Source organism: Hylobates moloch, unplaced genomic scaffold (assembly GCF_009828535.3).
Source record: "Hylobates moloch isolate HMO894 unplaced genomic scaffold, HMol_V3 SCAFFOLD_2, whole genome shotgun sequence".
Lineage (NCBI taxonomy): Eukaryota > Metazoa > Chordata > Mammalia > Primates > Hylobatidae > Hylobates > Hylobates moloch.
This window is the reverse complement of record NW_026652277.1, coordinates 106,977,932-106,989,615: the sequence shown is the minus strand read 5'-3', so window position 1 is coordinate 106,989,615 and position 11,684 is coordinate 106,977,932. Positions and strand designations below refer to the sequence as shown.

General features: G+C 47.4%; 1 protein-coding gene across 1 annotated transcript in view; it reads left to right on the top strand.

The window, feature by feature from the left end:
* GABRR2 (gamma-aminobutyric acid type A receptor subunit rho2) overlaps positions 1–11,684 on the top strand; it is a 65,835-nt gene that overhangs the window by 20,075 nt on the left and 34,076 nt on the right. The window lies entirely within an intron of this gene.

Here is an 11,684-nt window from a genome sequence, read left to right as displayed (position 1 = left end):
AAAAAAAAAAAAAAAAAAGTAGAGCCTGGGCCCAACCCACCCAAAGTGCAGGCTCAGCCTAACACCCCCTTCCAGTAGCGCCCACCACACTAAGCAGGTCATTTGAGCAAAGATGTCCCTCAATATCCTCAATATTGTTGTGGACTATGTCCTCATTCCCATCTTATTTCTCTAAGAGGGACTTCCTGTGGAATGGTGTTTAAAAGTAGTTGATAGAGGCTGGGTGTGGTGGCTCATGCCTGTAATCCCAGCTCTTTGGGAGGTGGAGGTGGGTGGATCACTTGAAGCTAGGAGTTTGAGACCAACCTGGTCAACATGGTGAAAACCCATCTCTATTAAACATACAAAAATTTAGCCTGGTGTGGTGACACACGTCTGTAGTCCCAGCTACTTGGGTGGCTGAGGCACGATAATTGCTTGAACTCAGGAGGCGGAGGTTGCAGTGAGCCGAGATTGCGCCACTGCACTCCAGCCTGGGCGACTAGTGAGACTCTGGCTCAAAAACAACAACAAAAAAGTATCATGCTCAGACTATACCCCAGACCAATTAAATCAGAATCTCTGGGGAGTGGGACCCAAGCACCAAGTTTTTAAACAAAATATTTTTAAAAAATTAAAAGTAGTTGAGAGAGAGGAATCAGCTTAGGACTAGATACCCATTGGCTGACCTTTTTAGCCTAGAAAGAGCAAAGATTAAAAATCTGTCAGCTTCCTAATAATCCCATGGATCAGTTGAAACAAAAATACCTTGTCTAAGCAACCAGCTGTTGCTTTGATTAGGTAGTATGCCCTGGTTAGAACCTCCAGGGGCACAGGGTTTCTCCTCCTTTTGTTGGGAGAAATGCTGCAATGCCGATTTTCTTTTATTTATTTGAGACATGGTCTCTCTCTGTTGCCCAGTCTGGAATGCAGTGGCAGGATCAGAGCTTACTGCAGCCTCAACTGTCTGGGCTCAGGTGATCCTTCCACCTCAGCCTCCTGAGTAGCTGGGGTTACAGGCGTGCACCAACATGCCTGGCTAATTTCTTATATTTTGCGTAGAGACAGGTTTTCACCATGTTGCCAGGCTGGTCTTGAACTCCTGGGCTCAAGTGATCTGCCCGCCTTAGCCTCCCAAAGTGCTAGGCATGAACATGAACCACTGTGCCCAGCCCTGATTTTCTTTTAAATTTCATTAAAAAAATTGTGGAGAAATATATAATATAAAATTGGCCCTTTTGACCATTTTTGAGTGTACAGTTCAGTGGCATTCGGTATATTCACATTGTTACACAACTATCGCCACCATCCATCTCCAGAACTTTTTTCATCTTTCCAAACAGAAACTCTATATTCATTAAACAAGAATTCCCTATTTCTCTCTCACCCCTTCAGCCCCTGGCAACCATCATTCAACTTTCTGTCTCCATAATTGACTATTCTAACTACTTCATATAGGAATTATACTACTTTTGAGTGGCTTTTATGACTGGCATGTTTCATCTAGCATAACATCTTCAAGGTACATGTTGTAGTATGTGACAGAATTTCCTTTTTTTAAAGGCTGAATATTCCACTGGATATGTATACCACATTTTGTGTATGCATTCATCTGTTGATTGACATTTGTGTTGTTTCTTCTTTTTGGCTATTGTGAATAGTGCTACTCTGAATATGGATATGCAAATATCTGTTCAAGGCCCTACTTTTGATTCTTTTGGAAATATACCCAGAAGTGGGATTGCTAGATCATATAGCAATAGATGAGCATATATATCATATATATGGTATATATGGATGAGCATATATATGATATATGATATATATAGATGAGCATATATATATATATATATAAAATTATTATGTTTTTTTGAGAAACCACCATGCTGTTTTCCACAGCGGCTGCACCATTTTACACTTCCACCAGCACAATGCTGATTTTTAACTCAAACTGCATAGATCGGAGATACTGGAGGGATACAGTATCATCATGAAATCTTTTGAAATATATCCAAGGAGTCAGAATGGCCGGGAAAAAATGGAGAGAACAAAGTAGGTCAGGTTCTCCAACCAAAATGGTTTTTTTCATAAGACACATATGTATTTTTTGAGCTGCTGCTATGTGTTGGGCAGTCCTTGGCCCTAGGGACCCAGTAGGGAGCACGACAGACATAGTCCTTGGAGTTTATGCTTTAGTTGAAAGGGCAGTTTAATGAAATCCTCATGTGGAGATGTCAAATTGTGAGGGCCACTGGGAAGAAAAGGCTGGGGAGCTGTTAGGGTGCACAGCAGGGTCTGATCAGGGGCACAAGGGAAGGGCTGCCCTGGGGAAGAGCCGCCCTTGCCTGGGAAGCTCATACTATTGGAACTCTTTTTACATTAAATTACTTTGCATGAAATGAAATATTGTTCTCAAGAAGCTGATGGTCTACTGGGGGGAAACAGATACATGATTAAGTGTAATCAAGTATGACAGAAGTGATGTAGGGTGTCTCTACTGATGGAGTAGGAGAAAGGAGGGAATGGTCAGTTCTGCCTCGAGAGGGGATTGCAGAAGCCTGCATCCAGGTGGTGAGACTTGCAGTGAATCTGGAAGGATACCCAGTGGGTGAGCACCAGTGGTGAGGAAAAGGCAGGAAGAAGGATATACCCTGGAGCAGGAAGCAGTGACGTGTCACGGAGCAGGAGCAGGAGCAGGTCCATGTGGCCGGATTATATCTAGTGTGTGTGTGTGTGTGTGTGTGTGTGTGTGTGTGTGTGTGTGTGTGTGTGTGTGTGTGTGTGTGTGTGTGTGTGTGTGTGTGTGTGTGTGTGTAGACAGGAGGGAGTGCAGGGCCGGGGCATACCAAGAGAAGGCTGGAGCAATGGGCAGCGCCGCTCTGGGAGGGCTTTGCTGAGTTCAGACTCTTGGCAGCACAGCCTAAGCTAAGGAGCAACAGGATGCGTCCTGGGCTTTAGGAAGCTCACTGTGGGCCTGCATGGAGGAGGCTAGAGGGGCTGAGGTTGGATGCAGGGCATGGGCTGGGCCCTTCAGGGATGCTCCAGGCCACAGCTGATGAGGGGCTGAAGACCACAGAAAGAAGTGGAGGGACCTGAGAGATGCTACAGAGGGAAGAGAGCCAGGTCTTGGTATCCCACAGAATCAGAGGAACCTGGGGCACTTCCTGAGTGTGTGACCTAGGTGAGGCCATTCACTGAGATAGAGCACTGAGGAAAAGCAACCAGGAAAGGATATAGTAACAGGAAGCAGCTGGCATGCTCCAAGGGGGTCATTGAAGAGAGCCTAGTGAAGGTGCGTTTACGGAGGCATGGGCAGGGTCAAGGGAAACTAGCAGCTGTGGAAAAGCCCCAGAGGCTGCGAAGAATGTGGAGCCATTGACAGGCCGGGCCTGAATGTGAGAGGAGGAAGCAGTTACCTGAGCCTGGAAAAGAGCTATAGCTGTTGGAAAAAGCTGCCCGATGGGAGCTGTGGCCTTCAAAAGAAGGATGTAGCCCTCAGCTGGGCCAAGAGTGATGCAGGAGAAACCATTCCCCTCATCCTCCTCCTCCCTTCTGATACCTCCTGCCTTCTGATACTGACTGGCGCCTTCATTGGCAGAACCAAGCAGGAGGTGGAGGGCAAGGACCTGTTGTCAGTGGCAGCCTCAGACCCAGGCAAGAGGGGCCCTGCTCGGTCCACACACCCAGCTCAGAGTGTCGAGTCTCTGAGGCCCAGGGGAGATTGCCCACCTGCTGCTCCTGCCCTTCCTGGCCACACTTGGGCACTGGGCCCCAGAATCACTGTCTACACAGCCCTGAGCCTGCCTCCAGGGCCTGTGCATGCCTCTTTTCCAGGCGAGGCCCCGAGGGCACTGCTGCATTGCCTGTGCCAGCCCCTCGTCCTAAAAGGTAGCTGGGGGTGGCTGTTTCAAGGGGAGTGAATGGCTTAAATATGCGGGCAGGGTGACCACATGCATGCACAGAGGCTCTTCCCTGTGCAGGGACCTGCTGTGGCAGGAAAAGAAAGGCAGCTCATGTGCTGGGCCCAGTCTGCCTGTGCTGGCACACATCAGCCTGGAACTCTGTGGAGTCTGCAAGTTCTGAAGCTGGACTGAGCCATTCTGGGCTGATAGGAAGGTGTATTTGTCAAAACAGCAGGATAGGGATATATATCATTTTACAGTTTGTTTTTAGAGACAGGGTCTCTAAAATGCTGATGGGCCTAATGGGAGGTGTTTGGGCCATGGAGCTCCACTTGGCACTGTTCCTTCTCTTGGTAGTGAGTGAGTTCTTACTCTCAAGAGACTGGATCAGTTCTCTCAGGAATCAAAGAGTTCCCATAAGACTAGGTTGTTATAAAGCAAGGTTGTGCCTTGGTCCCTGCACACACCCGCTTCCCCTTCTGCTTCTCTGCTATGTTGTGACATGGCACGAGGCCCTCACCAGAAGCCAAACAGATGTGGGTGCCATGCTCTTGGACTTTCTGGCCACTAGAATCATGAGCTAAATGTACTTCTTTTCTTTATAAATTACCCAGACTCAGGTATTCTGTTATAGCAACACAAAATGAACTAAGACAAAGCCCTTGTTGATTTTGCCCTCCTCCTCACCCCTCCCCTTCCCTTTCCAGATCAATCAAATTATATCAATCCATCCATCCGACTGTAATTCAGATCTGTCCCTTATTCCCCTGCTCTGGCGTGCCCCCCATCCCTTACACCCATGTTCTCCACATGATCTTGGAGGGTGAAGGAATCCTAGCTGCACCCTCTCTGACAAAATCTTATCCTTAGTATTTAATTTAAATCAGAATTAATTCAAATTCAAGTTAAAGTCTCTCTTTAGGGAGTGATATTGATAAAGTTGAAAATTTTGCCATCCCCCAACACCATGGCCTTAATCTTCCAGCATCACCTCTGGCTCTCCCATCTCTCTTAGGCAGGTTCACTTCCAAACACCCCTTCCTCAGCACTGCTCCCTCTGAAGCTTCAAGGCTTCCCCTGTTCTACAGGATGCAATGCAGATGGATCGCGATACCTCTCTGCAGCCTGGCCCACTGCCTCCTCTGCTCACTTCCTCTCTCCTCCCAGGCAAGGCTTCTTCTCTCCTAGCATGCTCTCTGGCCCTGCACATCCTTGCTTCTTTCTGCCAGTGGGCATTTGTTCACAGCACCCCACTGCATGGTCTTGCTCCTTCTGACGGACTCACCATGCCTAGAGCCCAGCTTAATCTCTTTCCTCTTACATGAAGCATCTCTCGGCTGTTTTGAACTCAGTATATGACCTTTTTTTTCCTTTGACATCATTAATTCATTCTTTTATTCACTTATTGATTAGTTTGTTCAGTGTAGTGATTAAAAACATTAGCTGGGCACAGTGTCTTACGCCTGTAATCCCAGCAACTTTGGGAGACTGAGGTGGGAGGATCTCTTGAAGCTGGAATTTGAAACCAGCCTGGGCAACACAGTGAGACTTGGTCTTTATAAAAAATGGTTTTTTAAAATTAGCTGAGCTTGGTGGTGCACACCTGTAGTCCTAGCCACTTGGGAGGTTGAGGTGGGAGGATCACTTGAGCCCAGGAGTTCAAGACTTGCAGTGAGCTATCTGTACTTCAGCCTGGGCAACAGAGTAAGATGCTGTCTCTAAAAATCAAAATCAAAATAAAACATGGACACTGGGATTCTGGTTATCTACTCCTGCATAATAAGCCACCCTAAGACAGTGACTTAAAATAACAGGCATTTATTTATTTGCTCACAAATTGGACTGACTGGGCTCAGCTGTGCAGTTCTCACTGGGGCTCTCATGTAGTTGTAGTCAGATGGTGGCAGCTGATGGGGTCCTCTCGAAGGTGTTTTCACGCTTGCATCTGGTGCCTGGGCTGAAGACCCCAAAGCTGGGGCTCCTCAGGCATCCTGATATCATCCACCCTGCTCTCTCTCACTGGTTTCCTCCTTTCCTCCTTTTCCACTCTCTGGTTCCCCTCTCTGATCCCCTCTAGCCCTCCTTTTTTTTGTCTCTGCCCCCCCACCCAAGTGCTTTTCCCCATTGGTCCTCCCCTCTCGGGTTTCTCTGTGATCTCCATGGCAACTGAAGAGAAACCAGCAGATGGAAGTTTGCAGCCATCATCATTCCTGTTGAATTCTGTTCATTGAATTGATTACCAAGTCCCACCTAGGTTCAAGGGGAGGGGAACTAAACCTCATCTCTTGCTAGGAGGAGTGTTAAAAAATTTGCACAGATGTTTGAAAACCACCACTCTGAGGCAATACTACCTTGGGAAGTCCAAACCTCAGCTCTGTCTCTCACTGTGTGGCCTCAGGCATGTTCCTGAGCCTCTCTGTTCCTTAATTGCCTCATAAAGTGGGGATAATAATAGCACATGTTCAGAGGGGAGTTCTAAGAATTAAGTGAGTAATGTGTGTGATGTCTCTAGCACAGTACATGGCATATAGGAAGTGCTCAGCAAACAAAATTGTTATTTATTAAGAATGTTCTGCATAACACAGGGCAGTGATTAAGCGCGGGGCTCTGGAGGTAGACCACTGGGGATCAGCTCACGGCTGTGCCTCCCTCTAGCTGGGGACTCAGTCACCTTGTAATCCTCAAGTCCTCACCTGTGGAATGGGGGTGATATCAGCACCCACCTTAGCCAGCCGTTGTGAGGATGGACTCAGATGTCCCGCTGGAAGCACTTAGCACAGCCTGGCCAGCGCAGCAGTGTGTGCGAGGCGGCGATGGGGGTGGGGGTGCACGCAGCACTGCAAAGGCTCCAGATGCAGACATGACAAAGACACGGGCCCTGTTCCTGAGGAGCCAGTGGGCCTGTGCCTTCTCGACACAGCTCCTGGCTCTGAGGGTCTCTCTCAGGGCAAAGACTTGTACTGCTTCTTAGGTTTCTGCCTGGTTGCTTCCCCAGCCAGACTGTCTCCAATGTGATGCCTTCCCAAGAACTTTCTAGGGTCATTCTGTCACACAACTTTCACCTTGCTGGCTACTTTAGCACCCAAGTGTGCTGCATTTGGGGTGCCCAGATTGTGAGCAGAGACCCTCGTGCCCCCTTGGCTCTCCTGGTGCTTTATTCTGTGGCCTCTTCCCTAGAGGAGGTTTGACCCCTGGACTTCCAAGTCACAGGAGCTTGGTCAGCAGGGCCCCGGTTGCCGCTCCTCTGGCCCCACCAAGGCTCATGGAGCCGACTCAGAGCAAGGGCACTGGCTTACTTTGGGGCAGCAGCCTCCTTTTTGAGCTGCTTCTTGGACTCCCTGGCTCCGCCTCTCGTCTTCCCCACACTGGGTGAGGTTAGTGCTTCACTGCTACATTTTAGGAGAAATGGGATGGGGTACAGGAGCTGGAGAGAAGCTGGTCTTCTGGGGCTCCCTCGGGCTTCTTCCCAGGGGCTTCTACCCTTGAAGGAGGGGATGCCTCTGACCCTACCCCAGCTTCCCTCTGGAACACAAGCCCTAACCTGACACCATGACACGCTCCTACTTGCTCCTTCCATTAAAACTAAACTTCCCTCCCTGCCCTGTGTCCCACACAGCCCCTCCTCTGCAGCCACCCACCCTCATGGCAGTCTCCTTCCTTTGCCTGGTATTTAATGACCCCATCTGAGTGGAGGTGACCATCGAGGTCACCATGCTCCTGAAGGACTGGGCTGCTGGGCAGTGGGGCAGGGCTGGGTCCCATTAGACAGGTCTGTCATAGTTTTTTTTTCATTTTGTTTTCTGCTTTGAGGTATAATTAACAAGTAAAAATGGTATATATTGAAGGTATACAACTTGATGCCTTGATATGCACATATATTATAAAATCACCACAAACAAGCTAATAAATGCATCACCTCACATAGTTATCATTTTCTTTCGTGATGAGAATGGTTAAGGTCTACCCTCTTAGCAAATCCCAACTACTCAATACAGTGTTGTTAATTATAGTCACTGTGATTGCTGTACATTCAATCACAGAACTGACTCACCTTGCATGACTGAAACTTGTACACTTTAATCAATGTCTCCTCATTTTCTTCATCCTCCAGTCCCTGGCAACCACTGTTCTACTCTGCTTCTGTGAATTTGACTATTTTAGATTCCATGTCTAAGTGTGATCTTGCAATATTTAGATAGGTCAAATTTAAGAAATTGGCCAGATATTCCCTGGAGATCTCTTGTAGGCATTGAAAAACATTTAAGCAGTAGGAGTTGGGTCAGAGATAGGCTCAGGAGGAAGACTGTCATTGGCTTTAGGGTGAGAATTGGTTGTTGGGGGTGTGGGCGGGAAGCTGAGTATCTGCAGAGAAGAGAAAGGGCCCAAGGCCCTTGGGAGGGAGAGGAGGAGTCGGGGGAGAGCTGTGTCACAGAGACCCCAGAGGGAGGGAGTTTCAAGCAGGGCACCCCACGGAGAGAGGTCAAAGAGGCCGAGGCCTACAGAAAGTCTTGCCACTCAGCAAAGGCAGTGGGAAAGGAGGGGGCGCGCCAGTGGGAGATACCCATAGCTGGTCCAGATGGGATGGTGGAAGTCTGACAGCAAAAGAGAAGTGGCCACCAGGACATGGCAAGTTGTAGTCTCACTCCTGGATGTCTCCGTCAAGGTCAGTATCCGGGGGTTCTCAACTTGAGTGTGGATCAGCATCACCCACCAGGCTACCTTAAACCCAGACCCCTGAACACATCCCCACAGTGTCTGAATCATCAGGCCTGGGCGCAGCCGAAGAATTTGCATCTCTAAGTGCCTGGGTGATGGTGGTGCTGCTCTGGAGCGGGGAGCCACAGATCGAGTGCAACCTCACCCACTCCCCACCCTCAATCGCATGCCCACACATGGTGCTCATCACCTGTTTAGGAGCCAGCCTTCGCCACGAGAAAAATCAGGCCTATTTCTAAACTGAAACGTTCGATTACCCCCACCAAGAGAAAAAGAGTCATTGCCAACATTTCAAATTAACTCAAACTTTGCAAGAAGCCCTTGAGGAAAGGAACATGCAACAAATGCAAAGTCAAGCCATTTAACCCCCGGTAACAACAATTCCCCTGCGCCAGCAATGCCAGGGCAGCTGGGCCCAGTCTGGCCACTCCTGGGCTATCCTTTGGGGAGAAACCCAGGTGCTGCTGGGGACTGGATGTTTTCCAGCCTCACAGAGGCAGGGCAGAAGGCACCTCCTTCCTCAGGGATGAAGAATGTCTGAAATGTTTCCCCACACAATTAAGCTTAGAGTCAGTGGAAAAGGGCAAGGCTGCCCACGGGCAAACTCGTTTTCATAGAGGAGAGGGATACAGGGCTGTGTGCCTGGGGAGTCGGCTGTGGACAGGGAACTTTGAATGTTACGCTGAGGTAGTCCATCAATACATTCTTTATAGTTTACGCAGGGGTAAGCTGTTCCGGCCCTGTTCCAGCACGCTCCCTAGTCCACCTCAGACACTCTCCTAAAAAATTTTTGGGAGGTAAAACGTTGTATTCCTTTCCTCTAAGTTTTATAACAAATTATCACAAATGCGAAGACAACACAAACAACACAGATGTATTATCTTACAGTTCTGTGGTTCAGAAGTCCGGAATGGGTCTCGCTGGGTTAGAAGTAAGGCGTCAGCAGGGCCGTGTTCCTTTCTGGAGGTTCTAGGCAGCATCCATTCTCTTGTACTTCCTGGGTTCTAGAGGCCGTCCACATTCTGTGGCTCCTGGCTCCCTTTCTCTGTGGTCAAAGCCAGCCAACAGTGGGCTAAGTTGTTTAAACATGGCATCGTCCTGACCTTCTCATCTCTCTTCCACATTTAAGGATACTTGTGATTACATTGGGCCCACCTGGGTACTTCAGGCTACTCTCCCCATTGTAAGGTCAGCTGATTCGCTACCTTAATTATCTGCACATGTTCTTAGTTCTCCTTTGCCATGCAACCGCACACATCCCCAGGTTCTGGAGGGGAGGATGTACAAATCTCTGGGGCATTATTCTGCCTACTACGGACACATATATGTAAAGTGCACGAGTCTTAAGTGTATAGCTTGAATTTTTACACATGTAAACAGGTACCCTTGAAAACACTATGCAGATCGAGATACAGAACTTTCCAGCTCCCAGAAGGCTCCCTCACACCCCCTCCCAAGGTACCCTTGGTACTTCCCAAGGGTAACCATTTTTCTTTTTTTTTTTTTTATTATACTTTAGGTTTTAGGGTACATGTGCACAACGTGCAGGTTTGTTACATATGTATCCATGTGCCATGTTGATTTCCTGCACCCATTAGCTCGTCATTTAGCATTAGGTATATCTCCTAATGCTGTCCCCGCCCCCGCCCCCCCCACCCCCCACCCCACAACAGTACCCGGAATGTGATGTTCCCCTTCCTGTGTCCATGAGTTCTCATTGTTCAATTCCCACCTATGAGTGAGAACATGCGGTGTTTGGTTTTTTGTCCTTGCGATAGTTTACTGAGAATGATGTTTTCTAGTTTCATCCATGTCCCTACAAAGGACACGAACTCATCATTTTTTATGGCTGCATAGTATTCCATGGTGTATATGTGCCACATTTTCTTAATCCAGTCTATTGTTGTTGGACATTTGGGTTGGTTCCAAGTCTTTGCTATTGTGAATAGTGCCGCAATAAACATACGTGTGCATGTGTCTTTATAGCAGCATGATTTATACTCCTTTGGGTATATACCCAGTAATGGGATGGCTGGGTCAAATGGTATTTCTAGTTCTAGATCCCTGAGGAATCGCCACACTGACTTCCACAATGGTTGAACTAGTTTACAGTCCCACCAACAGTGTAAAAGTGTTCCTATTTCTCCACATCCTCTCCAGCACCTGTTGTTTCCTGATTTTTTAATGATGGCCATTCTAACTGGTGTGAGATGGTATCTCACTGTGGTTTTGATTTGCATTTCTCTGATGGCCAGTGATGATGAGCATTTCTTCATGTGTTTTCTGGCTGCATAAATGTCTTCTTTTGAGAAGTGTCTGTTCATGTCCTTTGCCCACTTTTTGATGGTGTTGTTTGTTTTTTTCTTGTAAATTTGTTTGAGTTCACTGTAGATTCTGGATATTAGCCCTTTGTCAGATGAGTAGGTTGCAAAAATTTTCTCCCATTCTGTAGGTTGCCTGTTCACTCTGATGGTAGTTTCTTTTGCTGTGCAGAAGCTCTTTAGTTTAATGAGATCCCATTTGTCAATTTTGGCTTTTGTTGCCATTGCTTTTGGTGTTTTAGACATGAAGTCCTTGCACACGCCTATGGCCTGAATGGTATTGCCTAGGTTTTCTTGTAGGATTTTAATGGTTTTAGGTCTAACATTTAAGTCTTTAATCCATCTTGAATTAATTTTTGTATAAGGTGTAAGGAAGGGATCCAGTTTAAGCTTTCTACATATGGCTAGCCAGTTTTCCCAGCACCATTTATTAAATAGGGAATCCTTTCCCCATTTCTTGTTTTTGTCAGGTTTGTCAAAGATCAAATAGTTGTAGATATGCGGCATCATTTCTGAGGGCTCTGTTCTGTTCCATTGATCTATATCTCTGTTGTGGTACCAGTACCATGCTGTTTTGGTTACTGTAGCCTTGTAGTATAGTTTGAAGTCAGGTAGCGTGATGCCTCCAGCTTTGTTCTTTTGGCTTAGGATTGACTTGGCAATGCGGGCTCTTTTTTGGTTCCATATGAACTTTAAAGTAGTTTTTTCCAATTCTGTGAAGAAAGTCATTGGTAGCTTGATGGGGATGGCATTGAATCTATAAATT